The 21096-nt window shown below is 42.5% G+C and overlaps 1 protein-coding gene across 10 annotated transcripts in view; it reads right to left on the bottom strand.

Moving 5' to 3' along the window:
- Positions 1-21096, bottom strand: part of stxbp5l (syntaxin binding protein 5-like) — a 773590-nt gene that overhangs the window by 631371 nt on the left and 121123 nt on the right. The gene's annotated exons all lie outside the window — the stretch shown is intronic.

The following is a 21096-nucleotide window of genomic DNA, read 5'->3' as shown; positions in this document are numbered from 1 at the left end:
CCTTGAGGTACAAACAAGACATTGCACAACAGTGGTGTCAGGATATGATAGTGGAATTGTGATGAATTCCCACAACAAGACAGGAACAGATATGATGTCAGAGGAACAGATATGACTGATTAATATCACTTTGAGCAGATGGAATCAGTCAAGCCGTGGTCACAACCCGCCGTACTTGCACGTGTGTGCAGTCTACTTGCAAAAACGTGGGCTAAATTTGGAGATCCGTACGTCGTACGTACTGCCTCAATACGAATTTAGGAGCACGCAGACACATGCAGACATGCCGTAGAGGTTTTAGTGCATGCAGAACTTTCGCTGCGGTCAGGCTGTGGATTCACCAGCAGTACAGATGACGCACGTTGTGAGTACTGCCTCAGTACGGATTCAAAGCAGCACATTTTCATTCAATTACTATTGAATTAACCAAATCCGTAAGTAGGCAGTACAGATTATGGCACTCACCACATACTATGGAGGCCGACAGACTTGCATGCATGACACAGCTTCTCACTTGAACTTGGACTTTATTTCCAAACTTCAGCAACACAGACACTCCACAGCTTCAGTCTGTTAACTAGCTGTAACTTTTCGAGGCAAGTAAACATTTGTACAACTGACCGCTGCAGGCTGGACATGCTCATGCATCGCCGATGCTGAAAAACACCTGCCGCTCCGGTCCCGCTCATAAAAAAGAAAAGCGACCCCACACACACGCACTGCTTTATTGTCAACTCTCTTTATCGTTACACTCCTAGAGACGTGCGTTGAATGTACTCCCTCCCTCCTCTTGCTACTGCCTCCGTATGTTTTCACAAAAATGTAGTGGCCGTGGCATCCGCAGAAAACGTACGTCGAAAAGAAAATGCACGGTGGGTTGTGACCAGCGCTTTAATCAGTGAAATCACCTGGTGGAGTCAGTGGCTGCAAAGAAAACCTGCACCCTTTTGGCCCTTGGGCAAGGCCTTTAATCCCCTATTGCTCCCGGTGTGTAGTGAGCGCCTTGTATGGCAGCACCCTGACATCGGGGTGAATGTGAGGCATAATTGTAAAGCGCTTTGAGCGTCTGATACAGATGGAAAAGCGCTATATAAATGCAGTCCATTTAACTTTCTGGAACAAGTTGCCCACCCCTGATATAGACAAATGAATTCAACAGCTGTCAACCTGTATCACTATTTGGATATTATTCTGATTTTCTCCATGACACTCTGTCGTCTTTTATGTACCTTCAAATGGCAATGCCCTGTTTTGACCCTCTGCAGTCTATGTTTGATGACATGGGTGACACGCATGCCACCTTATCAGTGTTGTCAGCGTAGACTGCCCTATGGACTCACTCAACTACATTTTTGCTGTCCAAGTCCTACACTTACACTACCACAGGGAATAGTTGTTCAGACATCTCACTTGGTTTAAAATCATACATGATTAGTTAACATCTACACTTTTTTAGAGATAAGTAGAACTGTTCTGCAGGCAAAACAAATTCAAAGATTTAAACTAACTTCAACACGTGCATACACACAGTGTAATGGGTCGGTTATTTCTGCAGTAACAATTCAGCACTTTTGTTCACTCACCTTTTGCTCCATTTACAAACAGAGGGCTGCAAAGCATTATGAGTAAATCAGTTAAAGATTGTGCAAATGGCTGAACATGCACATTTGTTCCTGTGTGGATTTGTGTGGATGTGCACATAGACCATCATAACACCGGAAAGAGACATCATTGTACGATTATTTAAATTTATCATTTGTGTGCAAATACAAGCAGCTCACTTGATGTGAATACTGTGTGATTATGGTCCTGGCTCGCTCCTTCCTAACTGTGTCACTGAGAGTACAACAGCCATTATGTTCACAGACATGCTCAATCAGTTAGCAAAGTCAACAGCATAGTGTGGACAACAATGAATATGTAATTGATGACTGCCTGATGGTGCTGTTTGTCTAACTGAAACTGTAAAGCTGTTCTGTCACATGCACTCTACAAGCCTTTCATTGATAATCAACTGTAACAGTAACCATGTGTTTGGACTGAGTGACCTTATCCGATTGCCTGTTCATGCTCAACTTGCCAAATTAGGTTTAATAATTCCTTGCTGCTGGTTATTCAACAACATGTGGCCACTGATGGGCAGTGTTGCCACAGTTACTTTGAAAAAGTAATCCAATTACTGATTACTGATTACTCCTTGAAAAAGTAACTTAGTTACTTTACAGATTACTCAGTTGGAAAAGTAACTAAGTTAGATTACTAGTTACTTTTTTAGTTACTTTCCCCAGCTGCCGACAACAACCCCCTGCCATCTCAACATGACAATAATACTTGTTTTGGCAAAACTCACTTTATAGTCACCCTTTCTTGACTTCAATGAAAATAAATACTTGTTTTATAAAAAGTAAAATAAAGACCTCTTTCTTGACCTCATATTTAACTGTTGGCAGCACTGTAACAGTAAAACTTGAAATTTCTAACCTACATTGTTTATAAATGTAACTATTAAATTTGGCAGTTTTGTTTACATCCGGGTTGGTCCATCTGCTGCAAACATGGCAGCAGAGGAGAAGCACTCCCAACATCAGCGTCCATAAACAAAACTAATGGATTATTCCAGTCCTAGGACACCTGCTTCCACCGCAGGTCTCTCTTTCCTTCCCCCTCCATCAAGTGTTGGTACATGATAACCACCTTTTTTGAGATAAGACATTGAAGATTTGTCAACTAAAATAAGATTAGCCTCCTCTGTACCAGGCTAAAATCTTTAGTCGAGTAATGCAAAACTTTAGCCAACTAAGAGCTTTGTGCAATGAACAACATCAAAAGATGAGTTGACAAGTGAGTTTAGCCCACTAAAGAAGATTAGACTGTCATGACTGGGTGTGGCGAGGCACAGGAAGTGGTAGGACACATGAATAGACTCGCAGGCTGAGATGTAGAGGTAATTACAGAGCCCTGGAAGTGTCATCGCAAAATGTTTTGCATGTGGAGAGAATGTGCACACGTTTTATTATATTGTGGATACGTTTTATTGTATTGTGCACACATTTAAGAATCATTTGAGTAAAACAAGGGCACGATCTACTTAAACGTGGCCACAATTTGTAAAACATGCACTCAATTACTCAATATTGTCTTGACACATAAATGTCTGTTAGCCAACAAACCAGGAGACAGTGTAATATATTTCCCCATTAGAAATGCATCTGGTCAGAGTATATCATCATGGTTTGGGCGCACAAGGACATATAGAGAACTCTAGTTGCCCAGCATGGCATCATCTGGAGTTTATGCACATTAAAAAGCATGCTGAGGGCGAAGCGTCTCCCCGTCATGAGGATGACAATTTAGCTCATATTATGGAGTTAATTTTGAACGAAAGGAAAACATGCACACTTTTTATTCATTTGAGGGCTCAATTAAAGGAAAACGTGCACACGAATTATCACGGCCAGGAAAACGTGTGCACGATTTATTAATTTGAGAGCACGTTTTATTAATTTGTGGGCTCAATTAAAGGAAAACATCTGCACAAATTAAAAAATATCACTTTAAGTGACCTCTCCCAGGTTCTGTAGGTAATTAAAGGCTTTATCAAAAAAACAGGCAGTGGTTCGGTACACAAAAAGGCTCACTCACTAAGGCTCAATTCACTATTTATTGTTATTATGAATTGATTAATTAATGTATTTATTTATTACATTCATATCACTCACTGAATCACTTAACTCTGTGTGTGTGTGTGTGTGTGTGTGTGTGTGTGTGTGTGTGTGTGTGTGTGTGTGTGTGTGTGTGTGTGTGTGTGTGTGTGTGTGTGTGTGTGTGTGTGTGTTGCAGGGCTTTTGAGATTTAATGTGCTCAGTTGTATACAGAATCCCTTAGTTTCATTGAAGACATCATTAATTAATCAGTTTGTAAAACAATCAATCAAACAGATCAGTATTTAGGAGGTACACATTGGTGCAAAGACATAACTTAGTTCAGCCTCTACTGTATTCAAGATACACAACGACTACGTTTACATGCAGCCAATAACCAACCGGAATATTAGCAATAACCCGGTTGCGCACAGCCATGTAAACACCCGCAAAAACCCGAATATGCTCATATTCCGGTTTTTAAAAACCTGAATAAGACCCCTGGGTTACTCATTTTCTAACCCGAATATCAGGTCATATAAACGTGCATCAGGATATCCCCATAGAAAGGAACATTATTTTGTGTTCTGCGCATGTCCTATCTGCAAGGAATCTTGGTCTTTTGAGTATGGCAACTACTTGTATGCGGCGTGCGCAACCCACCGGACACCACAGAAGCAGACATAAACAGCGCATTGTGTTCTGCGTCCTAATCAGGCGTGCCGGTGTCCTGTATCACCGCGATTGCTCTGCCTCCAATGCACTTACTGAGTCTGCAGGCTCGGCGGGCACTCACACCGCCCCCCTCTCTGCTGTGTGGAGCTGCAGCCCACAAGGATAGATTTCTTGCAGAAAAAAATCCACAGTGCCGCAGGGTCTCGGTATACCACAGCCGCAGAGCTCCGTGGCCATGACTTGGATTCTTTGCGGGTCTCGCATCCGTACCCCCGGAGGCAGTGAGCGAAGGGAGAGCATGCGTATTATGTTCTGCGTGCATCTATTTATAATCTTCTCACCCAGAAGAAAAAAGAGAATGTTTACACAGGAGAGAAAAGTGAGAAAATGTTAATGCCTCTTTGAGAAAAGTGTATAAAGTGTGTAGTGAGGGGTTTTACATGAAGCAGGATTTGCACGAACGCCAGACCAAATCAAGCAGCGGTGGAAGACGTGCGTCGCTGTTTAGATGGGGATATTCCAAATGATACCAATGACCATGTATACAGGAGTAACTCTGTCTGCTTAAGCATGTAAACGGGTTATTCCTGATGATTCAGAAATCGGAATATTGACCTTAACCCGAATATTAACAGCATGTAAACGTAGTCAGTGTTGAGTGTCCCTGTCCAAAAACTAAAGCATGAGTATCACTTTACTGACCAATATATTAAACACAATTTGGTAAATCCAGAGGTTTCTTTTTTTTTGTTGCCTTTCTCCACCCACAGTCCAGCATTTCTCTCCCTCTCTCTATTCCTCCTGTGTCATTCTCTGTTCCTTTTTATTTTCTCTAAGCAGTGACTGTGGCAATTGACTGTTATGAGAAGTGGCTGTCTATCAGCCTCAGGGCAGTTCTGTTACCTGAACCCTTTACTGAAACTGCGTCCACTTTCACAGCACTGACAATAAGAGACAAACGTGTACACACACCGACAGACAAACAGCGGCCATGTAGTGGATACACATGCTACAGACACATGTTTAGCCAGAGACTTCAAGGGACACATGAATGCCCACATGCACCTGCTCTCTCGCTCGCTTCTATTTGCTTTCAATAAACTGAATCTCAGCAGATTTTGGTCATCTTGCCCCAGGCAGAGGGAGGAGCATCCCAGTAACCCACTGCAGAGAGCCTCATTGCCAACCCACTGCACCAACTCTGACATTGTCACTATGCACCATTCACCAGAGCAGGACCAGTCAGACTGTGAGAGCCTCATCTACTTATGCTAAAGATGCAACAGTGAAATAATCCAATCAAACACAAAGTGCTGTACAACAGATGGTGGAGCCAGTTACTGTGCTGCTGTACACTTAGTGGTTCCTAAGGTATAAAGATCCAATGAATCAATTTTAATCTCTCTGCATGCAATCATAAAATTAAAGATATGTGAGGGGGGAAAAGCAATATGTCACTGCAAAAACTGAAAATGGTGTAATATTGTTAAAGTAATATGTTTATGTCACAGACATGAACAAGCGAAGCTCTTCAGCATCTCACCATGTCATTTAGGTCCTTCAGACTTTTTTTCAGTAAATGCTTCTGGAGAGCATTAGCATGGCAAAAAATCTTCAGTTTCTGGGGAGCTTTGCCCCCCCAAGACTCCTCAACTACAGCCGGCAGTTGTAGTTGCCGGCTGTAGTTGGCAACTACAACTGGTGTGTTGTAAGTTGTGTGTTGCAGGTGGTTAAGCCCTCTTAACCACCTGCCACTTTAAACATTTTCTTTATTTGCATTCTCACATGGCTGGAAAAAAGAGTCCTCACCATCTCATTTAGGTCTGTCACACTTTATTTTCAGTAAATATGCTGAGAGCATAATTGTGGAAAAAAATCTTCTGTTCTCAACATAAGCTCCGCCTATCTTCAGCAATAAAGAGAGTGATTGGAGCTAACTTCTAAGACTAGAGCATGACACTTCTCTGGCCGTACTACTTCAACCATTGCTGTACCACTTACATACCAAACATTACAAAATAGAATTTTAACATTATTTCATAGCTGTTCTGAGCACAGAGTGGACTTACAACTCTTGGTACAGCTGTCCAATTCACACCAATTCATTCTCACCTAAACAAGTTAGTCCCTTCAGCTGCTCCCTTGTTTTTTCACTTGGGTTCACCACAGCAGATCCAAGGTGTAGCTGCATGTTGATTTGGCACGTTTTACGCCGGATGCCTTTCCTGACGCAAATCCAAATTACATGGAGAAATGTGGCAGGGGTGGGATTTGAACCGGGAACATTCAAACCCATTCATTCTCACCTAAACCAATTTTCAAAAAAGGATGTTTCACAAGTGAAGTTTTCAACCAAAGGTAAGTACAACACGAGTCTTTATTATTAATAATTTAAAAAAAAAATCATCATCATCATCATCATCATCATCCTAGTGTATTCTTTTTTCTTGAGTGATCCTCCTCCCTGTGACCCGATCCCAGATAGGCAGTTAAAGATGAGCAAACATGGTTCTCCACCATGTCAGTTCTCTTTGTGTTGTCTTGTGTAAGATAATCTCAGGTGCTTTTTACTCTGACCTCTCTTCTAGTAAGTACCTGTGAACAGTAAACCAGTTTTTACCTGCCACTGGTTTGGTTCTCTGCTTTGGGGTCTTCTTGTCTTGCCCATTACAAGTATGGGGATCTCAGCTTTGTGTTTTGTTTTTTCTTTTTTTTTGTTTTGCATTTGAATGGGTCTGTTGTTTGCAACAACTATTTTTCACAACACAGTCCCCTCCAGCAGCTACGACTACGCAAGGACTGTGAATTAATTAGTGATACAAAATTTCTATTTATGTCATCTTGTGGGTTTGTTTTTGTCTGATTGGGGGGGCACCCACCAGGTTTGTTCCTTGGAAAAATATGCAACACAATCAGGAGGTAAAAATACAAGTGTATTTTGCATAACAGTAGGTAGGATGAGTTAATGAGGTAAAGGTACATGTAAGGATTAAACAACGAGAAGCCATGCATTATTCAGTTTGAAGCCATACATAAACAACATCCAGAAATGCTGCCACCTTCTCTGGGCCCGAGCTCATTTGAAATGGACAGACGCAAAGTGGAAAAGTGTGCTGTGGTCTGATGAGTCCACATTTCAAATTGTTTTTGGAAATCATGGACGTCGTGTCCTCCGGACAAAAGAGGAAAAGGACCATCCAGATTGTTGCCAGCACAAAGTTCAAAAGCCAGCATCTGTGATGGTATGGGGCTGTGTAAGTTGCCCATGGCATAGGCAACTTACACATCTGTGATGGCACCGTCAATGCTGAAAGGTACATCCAGGTTTTGGAGCAACACATGCTGCCATCCAAGCAGCATCCCTGATGTCCCTAACATCCCTAACCCTAACCCCAACTTCACTGGAATTGGGGTTGTAAAATAACTTTAATTAAGTTGAAATATGTAACTTTAAAAAATCTATGCAAATTGTTACATCACTTTTTCTCATTGAGACAGTGGTTCATATTTTAGATAGAACTGCTTACCATCCAAGTCTCACAAACACAGAGTAAAGTCCCCATCACACAGCAACCCAGTCTCATGGCAAGTCGTGATTCAGCAGCATGAAATATACATTAATCTACTGGTTTGTGATATTGTGATGAAAAGCGCCTCATTTTTGTCATGGCAGCACAAATTAATTCGAATTCATTCCGTGATGGCTGCACGAAATTAAAAGTGAAAGGGGGGTTATGGTTAGGGTTGGGGGTAGGAGTAGGGATAGTAACATTGAGTTAAAAAACCCAGTCACGAAAATTTGACTCATTTCGTGACGGGACGATAAAAAAACAACAAAAAAAAACGTGAGACTGGGTTGCACACAGAGCAGGAATGTGCAGGAACCAGGCCGAAACGGCAAAAATTGCCATAATCGGATACAGTCAGGAGGGAAAGAGGGTGTGGTCAGCCGTGTCAGAATGCATCCACATTACCTCGTCCACACCTGCATGATGGCATGAAAAGCATATATGGACAACAGACTGCCATCAGACGGCCATAAAAGGTGCTGAAGACTGCCCACTGTTCAACATCTGGATGGCAAACACAGGACAGGAGTGGGAGGGAGCGCAGTGTTCCTCGCTTTGCACAGTCCCTGCCGGTACTGGACACCAGAGTACCACCAACATATGGACCGGACTCATGCCATATGTGTCAGAGCTGCGTATGACACATGGTGTGACTGCTTCGCCCACTGCCAGCAAACTTTCAGCAAAGGTTGTGGCAGTGGCACGCGTGCACGCTTAGTGCCTCATGCAGCTGCTATGAACACACACACGAACACAGCTGAGTGATCATTCCAGCCCTGCCTGTGTGCACAGGGTGTACGTGTGTGCGGGGCGCACAAGCGGGTGTGCCGCTGGGCACCTTTGCTGAAAGTTTGCAGTAGTCACACCATGTGTCAGATGCTGCCTTTCCAGCGAACTTTAATTTCTTTTTTCTTTTCTTTTTTTTTTACTTCAGTAGCACAACACAAGTCTGTACATTGTGATGTCAGTTGGATTATCACATGGGGTTTAATTTTTACATGATTATTTGCAGCACACAGCAGCCTGGTGAGAGGCTTTTCACTACAGGTTGTGGTTTGGATCCTGTGCGCTGTGTGCTGTCCTGGTTCTGTGCTGGAGGAGAGTTTCATGTTTAATAATCTTGTCATGGTCTGGCAATACAGTTCCACGTCACACCTCCTACAGTGTTTCGATGGTGATCAGGTAATAATATGTATATTACAGCGGTGAGATCTGTTCAGCTCTGTGCCTGAAGTGTGCTATGACACATTACTGTGCATGAGACCACGTGGGGGCACGCAATACTTTCGGTTTGATGGTGCGCTGTTCACATTCACTGTGTATGATGAATGTGTGCCACATACATGTTATTAAATAAACATTTCCTTTGCCCTCCCTGGCCGGGGTCCAGTAGAGGTGGACATCCGTGGCACAACATGCGGCAGGCTTTGCTGTGACCGATCAATCTCAGAGCTTAATCAACCACATTCTGATCATTTCAGATCTGTTTTAATGCTGTCAGAATATGTAGACTGCGACCACATAATGCAACAACTGCATATAGACCACCGTCAGATGTGCATCGCATTTCAATGGTGCCAAGAGTGTTTTGAAAATGTTCAACACACTTGGGACAGCTGAATAAATGGGACCAAATATGTAGATGCTCACAAACTGCCATCCGTTGGTCTTCAGACCGTAAGTCAATATTTCCCGATTGTGGCAGGATGTGTCAATCTGACGCAATTTGGCCTCACTCATTTTATGTGTGATGGGGGTATAAGACAGCAAGCACCAAAGACTTTGTTCTCCTTTATAGTTATTGGAATCGCAAGCCACCTCCATCCAACAACCTTTTTATAACATATAAAAAAAAAAAAAAATTGTGCATTTAACCCAATCTAATGAGAGTTAGACACAATCCAACCACTACTAGCAATTGGCATCCATAGGCTGGCACCTGAGGACCAGGTAACACAGTGCCCTATTCAATGCCAGTTGATCATGTCAGAGATCATTCCCCTGTGCTGGGTGTTGTCACATTCACCACTGTATGAAGCCACCTAGGCAGACAAGTGGAACATCCCAACCTCTCAAAAGTAGCCATCTTTCTGCCACAACCAGGTAAAACAAAGGTGGCCTTCTTGGCCTTCTTCAGTCACTGGGGTCCATGACACTGAGACACTTATGTGCTGGATCATGCTCACAGAAACGAGTCACATGACTAAAATGTATCCTCACAATGCATTTGCTGGGCCTCATCATTGTTTGGTGCAAAGTAACTCCAACAGTACCTAAGGAGCCTCCAAAGAGTCCTAGGATCAAAAACAAGCAGTCATCACCTTCGGTTTCTGATTAGTGTCCAATGGTCACAACCTTACACAAAGACAGGGCACACCAGGACACAGAAGACTTGTATATTTGTTCTCCGGCTAAGCTAGATTCTGTCCAGTGACCCCATGATTCCTTAAGCTCTTCCCTGAAACAAGGACCTTCTTGCTGCGAGGAAAGCATTCAAAGCACTCTGCTGGCACCACATTTCCTCATCACTCTTTTTTGTGCCACTGGTGAAGCCATAAAAACAGACTCATCAGCGTTCAGAATACCAACCCCTCAATCTGCTGAATTCTTGACAGCTCGTTGCCTCGTCTCCCCAAATCTATTCTTAGCTGAACTCACTGTACAGCTGCCATCTGTGCCAAGTGCGCTCCGCTCAGCTCCACACAACAGACACCCAAAGCAAATACAGACCCAGTTTACGATTTACACTTTGTTAGTTGATGATTTCTTTTTAGTAAAGTGTTGAATTCAAATTCATTGTAAAACATATCAAATGTTAAAGCATTTATTTATTTATTTATTTATTTAAAGTTTACTCATATGACACAGGCGTATCTTAGGAGGGTTGTAGTTTCTTTTGATTTTGGCTACATCAACCAATTTCAGCTGACTGTACATGTCTGTGGTATTCATTGTCATGGATTTTGGCTAACATTTAAATCCTTGGAAAAATTCTAAAAAAAACAACAAAAAAAAACAACAAAAAACATTAGATTGTTGAAATTTGTGACCATCTCACAGTAAATGTGGCAGATACAATTATAGATAAATAGAAAGCAAATGGCATACAGAATAAAATAAATTAAAAAAAAAGTCTTCCTCTGACAGTGGAAAAACTGACCCAGTATGTTTCGCTTCATCAACATCCTTTTGGTTTTTTCCCACTCAGCTGAATTTCCAAGCCCACTGTTTACAATGCTTGGCATCCACATTTTATTATTACATGTCTATGAGAAAACCATGCAAGTTTATCTGACATTGCAAGAGTGTGACCATGAGGACTTGGTGACCTTAACAGGACAGCTGTGGACATAGAAGCAGTTAGCATGGCCAGCTGTTATCAATATCTATGTTTACCAAAGAATCAAAGAATCAAAAGACACAAAAGTGTCAATGGCAATCAAATGTTTAATGACCATCATAAGGAACTTGTGGAACTTTGAAATGTCAAAGTATGCGAAGCCATGTGAAGGAAGAAGCAGTGTTAGACAGCAGAATGACAATTCTGTTGTGTGGCTGGGGGGGCCTGGCTGCCTTTTGTTTCTGTTTTCTGTCCTGTCTTTTGTTTTTCCTTCCAGGTGGCTTGCATTTGGGACTGAGTGGCTGTGTAGCTGAGTTTATCAGGACCTCACCCTGATCACCTGAGGCTGATCACCTGCGGCTCGTCAGGACTCACAGCTGTGGTGCATCTACATGGATTGGAACATGGTGGCATTTAAGACTGGAGTACACAGTGTGTATTTGCCAGAGACTCGACCTTGTGACCAGACGGGTGAGATCGTCGTCTCAAGAGCCATCTCATCATCAGTGGATGCAGAGAACGTCCAGGTTTGATGCATGGTCTGTGAAAGAGGAGGGGGTGAGGTCTCACGCTCGTCAGCACACTTCCTGAGGTACGTTAGATTTTGTGACTAACATTTATACAGTCAGTAAATGTGGTGTCCCTCACACCTTATTATATTGAGCTGTATGTTGGTCATTTAAATCAGCTTCCACTGCAGTGGAGTTTTGTGAACAGGGTGTTCTATGCCTGCAGGGTGGGAAGCTGATTTGCAATTAAGCCAGGAAGTGTTTGCTGTTTGTACACCTTTGAGCGTTCTCTCTGTGTGTTGAGTGTGGACTCCCATAATGATTTCTTCTTTCACAGACTCGGTTTGTCGCGGCCACCTGGGGGGGTGTCGGCGGGGTCCTTGGGTCCGAACCGGTTCTGGCTCCGGACCGTTAGCGCTGCTGGGAGCGCACCGCAATCCACCACGCCAGACCGCACACTTTTATATTTTTCACAGCACTGTTATGTTCATTAAACTCTGTTATCCTTTGTACCGTGCTCTGCTTATTTTATACTGGGTCCTTCAAACGCTGGTCGGTTCTCCGGGCTGCGTCCGACACATAACAGTAGTCTCTGGCCAAACATCACGGACCCAGCGGTAGCAGAGACGGTAACGCGCCGGGAAGGCGACAGCAGACGTTCAGAAGTTATCCGGATCAGTTGCGGGTGCTCTCCGCCCGGATGGTGCGTGTTTGTGAACCCATTACTGAATACTGATTCGTGCTCTCTTGCAGCCGTGTTTCCTGTGTTTGTGCCTTATCCGTGGGTCGTGGTGGAGTGTGACTGGCGACGGCTTCGCGTCACACTTCGACCGGATAAGAGGTTTAAACGGGAGCTGCAGGAGTGGGTCTGTAATGGGTGAATGCGCACGCCGGAGCTCTGTGGCACGGGTCGCGGTGCTTCCTGTGTTACAGTCGTAGCCCCGTTTCCCCGGGTAATGATAGCTACTGCGTCTGTTGTGTCAGCTCCGGTGTTATTTAGTTGAATCACATTTTTGGTTGTGCGTTGCGCACAGAAAAGCAGCTCGTTTGTTTTCTCTGTCACCAAAGGGGGTTTTTCGTTTTTAGCACTCTGGCTCCCTCTGTTGGTGACTGAGTCACATTACCGTCAAGCTCTTAAGTTGGAACAGGTGTGTTCCATTTGTTTGAGCTTGACGGTATAAATCACTTGTTTTGTGTTAGTTCATTTTGTGTGGGTGTTTTTTGAGTTGGTTTTTGTGTGGGATTTTATTTATTTTTTTCCACTATTACTGTCTGGGGTTGTGACCCTGCAGCCTGTTTGGAGCAACAAAACAGGACCCAAGCAACTTTATGTTAGTCTGTTAGTCTTTCTTTTTATTTTTTTTAGTTTCACCTCCCCAGTGTTTGATGGGACGGTCCCCTGGGGGGTGATGGGGTGGTAATTGGGTTCTTTTTTCTTTTTTTTGTTTGTTTTTTGTAATGCCCTCTCTTCTCCTCTGACTCCAGCCGGGTGTGCCGTACGTGTCGGCGTCGCTGGAGTGGTGCAGTTTGGTTATGCTGGGCGTTTCCCAGGTAACCTCTGCACCCGGGAGGGGGGGGGGGAGTTTTGGGGTATTTTCTTTTTGTTCCCTCTCTTCTCCTCTGGCTCCAGCCGTGTGAGCCGTAGTGTCGGCGTTGCTGGAGTGGTGCAGTTTGGTTATGCTGGGCGTTTCCCAGATAACCTCTGCACCTGGGGGGGGGGGGGGGGGTTGGGGTGTTGTTGTTTTTTTTTTGTTTGTTGAATCCCTGTTCCACCTCCGGCTTCAGCGCGCCTTTGAGCCGTCTGCCATTGGCGTGGCTGAGGTTTGGGGCAGTGGGATGTACCCGCAGCTGGTGGCTGCTTTAGAAGTCGGAGGAGTGGCGCCGTTTTGTGCCGTCTGCCATAACCGCTGTTCCACTCCTCCCGGTTGGCTTCTGGGGTATAGTCACGGTTGGTGACACTGGACGTGCTTCCAGTTTCCACTGCGCCAAGGGGGTGGGGTTGGGGTTGTTTTGTTTGTATGTTTTTTTTTTCTCCTTTTGTTTTTCCCCCCAGTTTCCGCCCTCAGGGTTTGACTGTGGTGTCCTCTGGAGGGGAAAGGGCTGTGGGTCCATCTAGCCATAGACAGCCGGGGCTGGGTCCGTTGGTCATGAGGGGAGGCGTCTCCTGGGGTTGATGGAATGGTCCTCTGGGAGGCGCTGGGAGTCCCCGTGGGTGACGTTGGATCCCAGAGGGACCTCGGCTGCGGTTATTACTCCTGGAGCTGGCGGGATGTCCTCTGGGGGGTGTTGGTCCCTACATGTCGTTGGGGGGGGGGGGGTGTTAGTGTTTTTATTTGTTAGCTTAAGTTTGGGTTGTTTTTCTTTTCTCCCCTTCCCGGGGTTTGATGGAACGGTCCTCTGGGGAGGGGGGGGGGTGTTAGCATTTTTATTTGTAAGCTTACGTTTGGGTTGTGTTTTTCTTTTCTCCTCTTCCCGGGGTTTGATGGGATGGTCCCCTGGGGAGGGGGGGGGGGGTGGTTTGGTTGTTTGTGTTTGTCTTTTTTTGTTTTATGACTAATCAGACTGTGAACATGGTTGGACAAAGGCTGACCGCACAGGTTTAAGAACTCCTGGCCACACCTGTGCTAAGTGACTGACAGAAACAAAGGCAAAGATGCAGCCAGAGGAGAAGACATCAACCATTCTGTTGGAAGACGAATGCAGATACGGTTTCCAGCCATGGCCCCTGGAGGGGGGTGTTTCTCCTGGGCCGGGTTTGTGTGGTCGCCGGGAGGCTTCCCGTGAGGGTGGGGTGCTGTTGTGTGGCTGGGGGGGCCTGGCTGCCTTTTGTTTCTGTTTTCTGTCCTGTCTTTTGTTTTTCCTTCCAGGTGGCTTGCATTTGGGACTGAGTGGCTGTGTAGCTGAGTTTATGTTCATTAAACTCTGTTATCCTTTGTACCGTGCTCTGCTTATTTTATACTGGGTCCTTCAAACGCTGGTCGGTTCTCCGGGCTGCGTCCGATACATAACAAATTCTCTGTGACTGCTATAGGCCACTAAAGGAGAAATAAAATCAACTCGTGTGTTGCCCGTGGGGATCCACGGGCTCAAAATTGAGTAGTGTTTCTAATATAGGTAGCTGACATTTTTCAAAGGTGGTAATAAATTGTGCAAAGTTTCCATAATGAGTTGCAATGGTGTGTGAGTCCAGAATGTTTTTTGAACCTTAGACCTCAACAGTATTTAGAGGAAAAACTCAGCCCTTTTATTTCCTGTTAATTACACAACCTTAATAATATTATTTACATTAATTTACTGTCTTAGTGTATTTATAAATTGTTAAGGTTGTTGTTATCATATACGCATTATTATTATTATTATTATTATTATTATTATTATTATTATTATTATTATTATTATTATAATTATATTTTGTCATGTAATTTTTTTTTAATGGACCACAATGTAAATAAGTGCTTTCACTTTCTTGTGTCATCCATGTATAATATTATGTACTTACATTGAACTTACTAAATAAAATCACGCATGCATACATACATAGACAGCACTTTGCTTTTAATATATAGATGATTTACCGGCCACTGCTGGAATGGCGTGTTCGTCCAGAATGTAATTATCAACATCCATTGTTGAGTGTTGTTAGCTAATATCTGCAGTTTCTTCAAAAATTAGTCCTATTAACTTTCCGTTTTCGCAGCATTCATCCTTGAGCCAAAATGCATAAGCATACCAAACAGCAAATGCCAGCTCTCCCCAGTTTGTCCGTGATCAAAGCCATACACATGCATAAGACGCACACAGAGGCCACTTGGCTATTATAATGTATGTATTTATTATTTGTTTCTTAGTTTGTTCATTCTGGTTTACACTTATTGGATGTATTTTAACACTGGCTGCACCAGTGTAACTTGATGAACAGATGACTATAAATAATTTCAAAATAAGGCAAAAAAATAATAATGTGCACCTGTGGTGGCCTAAATGTGACTGTATGCAGTAGCGAGAATTCACATTGATTGGTTGATGTAACTGATTTACTGAACTTTTACTAACAGAACCAGTGTTGTATAGTAACAAAGTAAAAATACTTCACTACTGTACTTAAGTACGTTTTGGGAGACTTTGTACTTTACTTGAGTTTTTTAAATTCAGCTTACTTTCACTTTTACTTCACTACATTTCCGACCTTAATTGCATACTTCTACTCTGATACATTTTCTAAGAGCCATGCCATTACTCGTTACAAAAAAAAAAAAAAAACATGAAAACATACATGTCAACCTATACGGATTGTCCGTAAATTATATGGATTTTTCCAAGGTTCAGAGTCATACGGACATACGAATAAAGTCTTACGGCTTATCAGGGTTTAGTCTGCAGCGGGTCTGTAATCAACTGTTAGTGCAGCGCGACTCCACTTTGATGCGTGAGTCATTGAAGCAATGCTTCAATCCACGAGTTCGTTGGTTCTTTGATTCGCTGCTCTTCAGAAACGGTAAGTCCGCTTCTTAACTCCTCTCAAAGCCATTAAAATATCGTGAGTCGCTTTTGTGTGGATTAAAGTCACTAACTGGGACTCATCTTGTGCAATGAGAATCGTCCTCCGTTCCGTGCGTTTGGAGCCGCGCAGCTGCATGGCTCTCTGCTGAGAAAGACTCCAGTCGAAATTAATAACTTCAAATTGCCGCTTTAAATAAAATGACACCTCTTTCCAAACACGGTGATACAGAAAATAAACTACAATCAACTAAAACGTTTTTTTCTTCCCAAAATGAGATATCCTGTATTCTTTATGAATTAAACTGATGCTGACATACAGCACAGCACAGCTATAAGAGCTCAGCTCAGATATATGGAAAGACATTCATGCCAATAATGTCTGAAAGGAAATGCTTTTGACAAAAACTACAGATTTTGTTTATTCCTATTTATGTCCAGAGATCAAGAATCCACCATGTAGAGTTTATTATGCCCAAAGTTTAAGGATCCAGTGACCAATTTCATATTTATTTACTTTAAGACTCAATAAAATGTTGTTCAATTCAATTTCAATTTAATGGGCTTATAAAGCACCAAATCACAACAAAAGCCGTCTCAAGGCACTTCATATAGAATAGTTCAACATAAAATAATTAAAATAAACAAATAAAAATTAAAAAAATTCAAATACATGATTAAAAACAGAAGTAAAAGATTAAAACAGATAAAAAAAATAAAAACTAGTCACAAGGAAGAGAATACAAATGGGCTTTAAGGCTTGACTTAAAAATGTCCACAGACTCAAACTGCCTCATGGTTGCAGGAAGACCGTTCCACAGAGCGGGTGCACAATAAGAAAAAGCTCTTTGACCTGCAGACATAGAAAACCTGTAAAGCCTATTTTTAGTACAAAAAAAAAAAATCACAAGAGGTATAGGTAAGGGAATTGATAAGGAATCGGAACGATAAGCGGAATTGATAATGGTATCTATTGATAAAATCTTATCGATACCCATCCCTAATAAACACAGGGGTGAAGTCGAGGCTCATCGACATGCCAGTCTGCAACAACGGCACTGGCGACGCAATTTTCGATACACTTGATGAAGTTCTGAGGTATGTTTTATTTTCTTCATTATATTCGATTTATTTTTCAGGATTTTATTATTGTATTTCCATTAGTGACACACAGTTCTTCGTTCTGTAAAAAATAACAAAATTTGACACATTCAGTTCTATAAAATTCAGCTTGACGCATGAATACTAGATCTCTATTGTTTGAAAATCAACTGTGGAGGAAATACTAATGATCCTGACTTTAATGCCATTGTGGCAACTCATAATATGTGGACAAAAACCCAGTTATGTGATACCACTATGCGGTTGTGTGTACTGCAATAAAACTGATTTTGGTGCGATTTGGAGGTTATAAGGATTTTGTGTTGATTTTATGGATTTTCACACTTGGTTATACAGGTGGACCCTCAAAGGGGTTGATATGTATGCGGAAAAAGTCGTGTTTTCACCCAGAGACACCACTGATTACGAGTGACTGCAACAGTCAGGCTGATTTGTCATGAGGCATGTCCAGTAGGCTTTTTTGCAGTTGCGCACTTGGGGGGTGTTTGTCATGAAAATGATAATTTCTCTACATTGATTACAGACCTGCAGCGGGTCTGTAATCATTTTTTCTGCAGCACGGCTTTGCTTTGAACCTTGAACCAATTGAAGCAGTGATTCGCAGATCGAAGCAGTGCTTCGACCTACGATTCGTGGAGTCATTGTTTTTCCCCACTAAAACCCTGAAGAACATATGCCTGTGAGTAATATTTAATATTTTTATGTTAAACCAACCTGTTATGGTCTTCTGAAACAGTTGATAGATGTATTTTATAACTTAAAAACATGACCGATGCTAACGCGTTAGCATGTCTATGACATTCTCAAAGTGTTGATTTGTTTTCTGTATAATTAACTGCTCAGCGTTCATTGTCATAAAAGAGTGAAATGGTAATTTTTTAAATTTATTTTATTCATATATTAATAATAATATCAAAAACAATAATAGTCTACATGATAGACAATAATAGTCAATAATAATAGACTAATAATGTTATAATACAATTTTACAGAAAGAGACAAAAATAACCTAATGAAAGAAAACACAACAGAAAAGATAAAACCATGTAACAATGAAAATAACTATAAATAACTGTTTCCTGTGAACACATATTGAGTAGCCTACTCTCGTTTAGGTTTTGAAACCTTGTTTCTGAAGTGTTTATGCGTGATGTGCACAATTTTCAGTATTTTGACTAATACTACCAGCCATTTACAAGCCTAGATAATCTTTGTAATATAAAAAAATCAGTCCGTTTTTGATTATTAACATTTATTTGTACTTTTACTTTCAATACTTGAGTACATTTAGTTGTACATTACTTGTCATACTTAAGTACAATAAATACTAGATACTTTAAGACTTTTACTTGAGTAGCATTTCAATCAGTGACTTGAACTTCTACCAAAGTAATTTTTTAATGGGTATCTGTACTTTGACTTAAGTGTGATTTTCCGGTACTTTATACAACACTGAACAGAACCAAAAATGTTATAAGTGGAAACTGTTAATTTACTGATTATCAGCTTTTCTCAAACAAAACCTCAAACTGGAAACACCATTCACATGCTTATGGACATATTCTAAAGCCTAGGCTTTTACCCTATATGCGATAGATAGATAGCTAGATACGAGGTCTGTTAGAAAAGTATCCAACCTTTTTATTTTTTGCAACAACCATATGGATTTGAATCACGTGTGATTGCATCAGCCAAGCTTGAACCTTTGTGCGCATATGTGAGTTTTTTCACGCCTGTCAGTTGCGTCATTCGCCTGTGAGCAGGCTTTGTGTGAGCAGTGGTCCACCCCTCTCATCGGATTTTTATTGCGAATAAATGTCTGAACAATTTGGAGCTTTGCTGCATCAAATGTTTCCAGAAACTGTGAGAGACCTCCAGGTGGACACCATTCGGAAAATTCAGATGGCTTTCAGGGACGAATTTATGGGGATTACACAGATTAAGGAGTGCTCAAGCCAGTTTAAAGACCGCCCACAGCGGCTGAGAGCGCAATGCACTCCGAGCGCCGATCGACAGGCTGACACCCCGCTGAAACAACCAGACCATTTCCAATGTGAAGGCTTTGTTGATCCGGGACGTCGTCTGACTTCCACAAAAATGGGAAAAGACGTGGACATCAAGACTTTTTCGGCACATTCCACTGTTACAGGAGTTTTTTTCATGGAAAGAGAAGTGGAGGGATGTGCCACAGAGCCGCTCATGGCGCGGGACAAAAGCACCTCCATGTTGGTCTCACAGGACGGCTTTCAGATGGCTTTCAGACGGCTTTCGTTGGCTTTTCAGTCTTGTGACTATCCGAGAAATTGTGCATGAGCTGGACATGCCAGAACATGTCCTGTGAGGCTTCATCATGGCGTTGCTTTGCGGCATGCGGCTCCGCACGTCTGTCTCAATGTGCCGAAAAAGTGCAGATGTCCACGTCTTCCGCAATTCCTGTGGAAGTCAGACGACGTCCCGGATCAACACAGCGTCCAGTGTGGAAACGAACGGCACATTTCACTGTTACAGGAGTTTTTGTCATGGAAAGAGGAGCGGAGGAATTCTGCGTGTCACGGTGGAGCCACATGCCGCAAAGCAACGCCGTGATGAAGCCTCACAGGACATGTTCTGGCATGTCCAGCTCATGCACAATTTCTCGGATAGTCACACGACTGAAAAGCCAACGAAAGCCATCTGAAAGCCATCTCAAAGCCGTCTTGTGAGACGAACACCCGCGCCATGAGCGGCTCCGTGGCGCATCCCTCCACTTCTCTTTCCATGAAAAAAACTCCTGTAACAGTGGAATGTGCCGAAAAAGTCTTGATGTCCACATCTTCTGCCATTTTTGTGGAAGTCAGACGACTTCCCGGATCAACAAAGCCTTCATGTTGGAAATGATCTGGTTGTTTCAGCGGGGTGTCAGCCTGTCGATCGGCGCTCGGAGTGCGCCGCGCTCTCAGCTGCTGTGGGCGGTCTTTAAACCGGCTGGAGCACTCCTTAATCTGTGTAATCCCCATAAAATCGTCCCTGAAAGCCATCTGAATTTTCCGAATGGTGTCCACCTGGAGGTCTCTCACAGTTTCTGGAAAAATTTGATGCAGCAAAGCTCCAAATCGTTCAGACATTTTATTCGCAATAAAAATCCGACGAGAGGGGTGGACCAGTGCTCACACAAAGCCTGCTCACAGGCGAATGACGCAACCGACAGGCGTGAAAAAACTCACGCATGCGCACGAAGGTTCGAGCTTGGCTGATGCAATCACATGTGATTCAAATCCATATGGTTTTTGCAAAAAATAAAAAGGTTGGATACTTTTCTAACAGACCTCGTAGATAGCTAGCTAGCTAGCTAGCTAGCTAGCTAGATAGATAGATAGATAGATAGATAGATAGATAGATAGATAGATAGATAGATAGATAGATAGATAGATAGATAGATAGATAGATAGATAGATAGATAGATAGATAGATAGATAGATAGATAGATAGATAGATAGATAGATAGATAGATAGATAGATTTGTTAAAAAAACTTCACTTCTCAAAGTGTACAAAGGTTGCTCATATGAGATGCATGCCTAGACACCATGGGCACGAGGACATGAACAAAGGCACCTCCCACAGAGAACCAGCTTTACCAAAATATTACACAGACAATCAATAGCACCACAATTTATTCATTTTTAACAAGAGCAAAATAAATATTTTTGCAAAGTACTGGGGAGTTCCAACAATAGAAATAAGCATCTCCCCACCTGCTCAGTG

The sequence above is a fragment of the Thalassophryne amazonica genome, chromosome 14 (assembly GCF_902500255.1).
Source record: "Thalassophryne amazonica chromosome 14, fThaAma1.1, whole genome shotgun sequence".
Classification (NCBI taxonomy): Eukaryota; Metazoa; Chordata; class Actinopteri; order Batrachoidiformes; family Batrachoididae; genus Thalassophryne; species Thalassophryne amazonica.
The sequence above is the reverse complement of the archived record's forward strand: the minus strand, read 5'-3'. Positions and strand labels throughout refer to the sequence as shown.